General features: G+C 35.9%; 1 long non-coding RNA gene across 1 annotated transcript in view; it reads left to right on the top strand.

Moving 5' to 3' along the window:
- LOC106514194 (uncharacterized) overlaps positions 1-3,085 on the top strand; it is a 35,477-nt gene extending 32,392 nt beyond the window's left edge. The window contains exon 3 of the long non-coding RNA XR_001309867.1: positions 3,070-3,085. This is a non-coding gene — a long non-coding RNA (uncharacterized LOC106514194). The remainder of the gene's footprint in view (positions 1-3,069) is intronic.
- Positions 3,086-3,579: the final 494 nt, after the last annotated feature.

The following is a 3,579-nucleotide window of genomic DNA, read 5'->3' as shown; positions in this document are numbered from 1 at the left end:
ATTTTTATTTCTGTGACTGTACGACCCACAGGAGACACGACATTAACAGCACATTTCATTCCTTTAAGCAGTTCCTTTAATTCCACATGATGCTGCTAAAGAGAACAGTTTTTTTTTCTCGATCTCGGAGAGCAGGACTACAATCTCCGAACTCATAAAGTTCTTCTTTTTTACTTTGCGATGTCGTTTATGAATGGACACTTCCTGGTATGTGGGGCAGGAAACATAGCCTTATATGGTGTTTTTGGGGTGATAATCATGTAAATAACCTCTCCTCGTGCACGAGCAGCTGGATACAAACAGGTGAAATTTACGCAGCTCATTTACACACTTTTCCTGAAGATAGAAGAGTTTGTTGAATCTGATGTGGCATGTTCGTACGAACCCTTTGTACGAACAAAAGTAAGAGAATTTTAGGATAAGAATACGAACATGTTCTTGCATGAGGCCCAATGTCTCTAACCCCTGTACATCCTCTGGTATGTTGTGTCCATTCATATATCATATAAATAACTGTGGTTCGACATGATTGAAAAATGCCAGTGCCATTTTTTGGTACTAGCTCTGTTTGCAACCAGATAAATAAATAATATTAAAACTGTGCTCTCATAAAAACATACTTTATAAAATAACATATAATAAATACTAAAGTCATTATTTCAACCAGTGAAAAACATCATACAACTATGAAACTAATTTTGCATTTTTTAACTATTTTTTTCTCAGTAGGCTGTCTAAATTAGGATTTCACTGTCTTTTTTTGTCTCTTGATTCCATTGAGATAATTTAATATGTCCAAGAACAATCAATAGGAAAGTATTTAAATCCAATGGTCTGACGAGATGCAAGGAAAATTGAATTGTATTCCACTCAAACAGCGGTTTTTGGTGCATTTCCACACAAACTTAGAAATCATTTTCATAATAGTGATGGGACTGCCGTTTCATTTCTGGGAACCAGCTCATTTGCCTCGGTTCACCACACAGGGCCCGATCTTTCGGCTCTCAAACGGCTCTTGGCTGAGCACTGTGTGACGAGTTTGCTCTTTCAGCTCCTGAGCGGCTCTTCAAAAAGTCGACTCTGAAGGAGTCTCTTTGGGAACCAGCTCAGAGCTGGAGGAAAAAAATCTGTTTTATTCATTTAACTGAGCATATGAGACAGCACCTTTGTCACCTTATGGTTAAGTTAAAGTTAAGACTTAGGATTAGAAATCAGGGTTTTTGCTGTATGATATTTATATGTTGACATAAATACAGAAATACCACCTTTGGTTGTCTTAAGGCACATGGGTCAAACTCGAGGCCAGTGGGCCGAATCTGGCTCTTGCTAATGTTTTTCTGGCCCAAAGGTAATAATTTAAATGTGAAATAGTTGCATGGTTTCTCTTTTTGTTACTGTATTTAGTGCATTCTTCTCATGAAAGCTAGCCAAGTTTCAGGCCAAAAAATAATAATTTTGTATTTTTCATTAATATTTGCATTTGGTGTGGGAAGAGCATCAGAACATTTCTTTAATTGTCTTTAGCTTCTCTTCTTATTTTAAAGTCAAATAACTGGATTTTTAGAATTGTTTTTCTTGATTTGCTGGATTGTGATGAAATGCATCTCTAAGATAAATGAAAAGTTGTTAAAGAGTAAGGCATAATAATTGAATGCTAATGAATATTTCTTCTTTCTTTATTTGTTAGGTTATGTGTGTTCCAAATGCAATACAAAACACAATTTGGAAAAGATCAGTTTTATTCCTAAAAAGAGAAGAAAATTTTATCATGAAACATTTCTTCAATAAATATTGACAGGATTTAAATCTTGATTTGGACAAAGTTTTGAATTTTGTCCCCCTTGTTGACACAGGGACAGAAGGAAGGTTATATCGTTTGGCATGCAGTGCAGCAGGTGATGTGCATTCTTTGAAAAAAAAAATTTAGTTTCATTATAATCTGGTATTTTCCTTAAAAATAATGTAACTTATGAAACTTTGTTATAGATGCTATTATATGTGCTGCAATTAGTAATCATACTAATATTTTTATGCAGCCATAACTGTTTGCCCAAAGAGAGAACTTTTAATGTGACTCATTTTCAATGGAGATGGGACTCCCCTGGGATAAACCACACAAAGCACCTGCCAACTATTTGTTTTTCAAGTTTTATTTATACTTTTTTTTGCTGCACCAACTTTATTTCCCCTCAGAGTTGAAGAATTAATGAAAATTTAAAAAAAAAACTTTCAGTAAATTTCTCACAAGAGGAGATTAAAATTCTCAACATAAACATTTAATCGTTGTCTGCTTTCTGCTCATTTAAATATGTCCTCCCTAAAAGGAAGGCCCATTTTTCATTGACGTTTTAAACATTACAGCTTTTTTTTCCTTTTTATTTTATCTTGTTCTCACTGAGAGCTGCAGGTGTTTCTATATTGTCATGTGTTGTTTTCACTTGTTGTTTTATAATGAGAAGCAAGTACTTTGAGACAGAAAATGAGACGTGATTTGACAAAAGAAGTGAGGCTTCTGATGACCTCCCTCCTGCATGGAACCTCATGAATCAAACTCACTTTCTGAAGAAATATTGCGGCCAAAGTGCTGCACAATATGTCAGGAGTCATAGTTTGCAGCACGTCCTGTGACCACATTTATATACATGGAAGATTACATTTATCTGCTATATTGTGTTCTAACAATAAAATGCAGCTTAACAGAGTTCTGTTCAAATTTAATTTTTATTGCTGAAAATATATTTAGACATCTTGTGGTGGATGTTGGATAAGGAAAACACTCAACCACTTTTCCCTCTATATAAGGAGTGCTAACATTAGTTCAGAAATGTTCATAAGGAAAACTGCAGCTTAGTATCATGATTAAACAATAATAGTACAACTCAGAGTAGGGATCTGAAAACCAAGAGCTTCAAGACATTCAGGTATGTGAAAGTTAAGTGCTTTATTTACAAGGCGAGTCTACAGTGGAGCATGTAAGATACGTAGGAGATATGATATCATGAGTACAGGTCTTGTAAAATGTTTTCACAAAAGAAGCTATTGAGGCTTACTATGTCTTCTTGTCTACAGACTTGGAGAGGAGGGCAGAGGATTCCAGGGTAAGGCAGCAGTGCAGCACAGGGAAGTAGGAGAGTGGCTGGACAAAACAGACTGACTGGTTTGATGTTAAGTTTTGGTTCTTGTAGAGTCTGAGGATGGTGCTTTCCAGTAGGAGAGTCTACAAGGAAGACTGAGCTTGAAGGGAGACTCTGGGAGGTACAAGATGAAGACCCATGGAACAGAGACTAATGGCATGGACATGCATTAACCAATGTTCCAGCAGAGACTTGTAGATCCAAGCAGCCAAGAGCTCATCAGCTGAATGGAAACAGCTGCAGGTAACAGGTTCTGCCCTGCCACTCAGGAAGCTGCAACAATTTTATGATAGCAAAACCCCAGAATGCCTGCTCTTTGTTTTATTGTTTCCATTAGCCAATGTTAGCTAAAAAAATAAGAGCATTCATTGTCAGACTTGTTCCACTATTTGATTCCAAAATTCAAAAAGAAAATAAAACAGTGCATTAATAAAAATATTTATTT

The sequence above is a fragment of the Austrofundulus limnaeus genome, unplaced genomic scaffold (genome assembly GCF_001266775.1).
Source record: "Austrofundulus limnaeus strain Quisiro unplaced genomic scaffold, Austrofundulus_limnaeus-1.0 Scaffold18, whole genome shotgun sequence".
Classification (NCBI taxonomy): domain Eukaryota; kingdom Metazoa; phylum Chordata; class Actinopteri; order Cyprinodontiformes; family Rivulidae; genus Austrofundulus; species Austrofundulus limnaeus.
The sequence above is the reverse complement of the archived record's forward strand: the minus strand, read 5'-3'. Positions and strand labels throughout refer to the sequence as shown.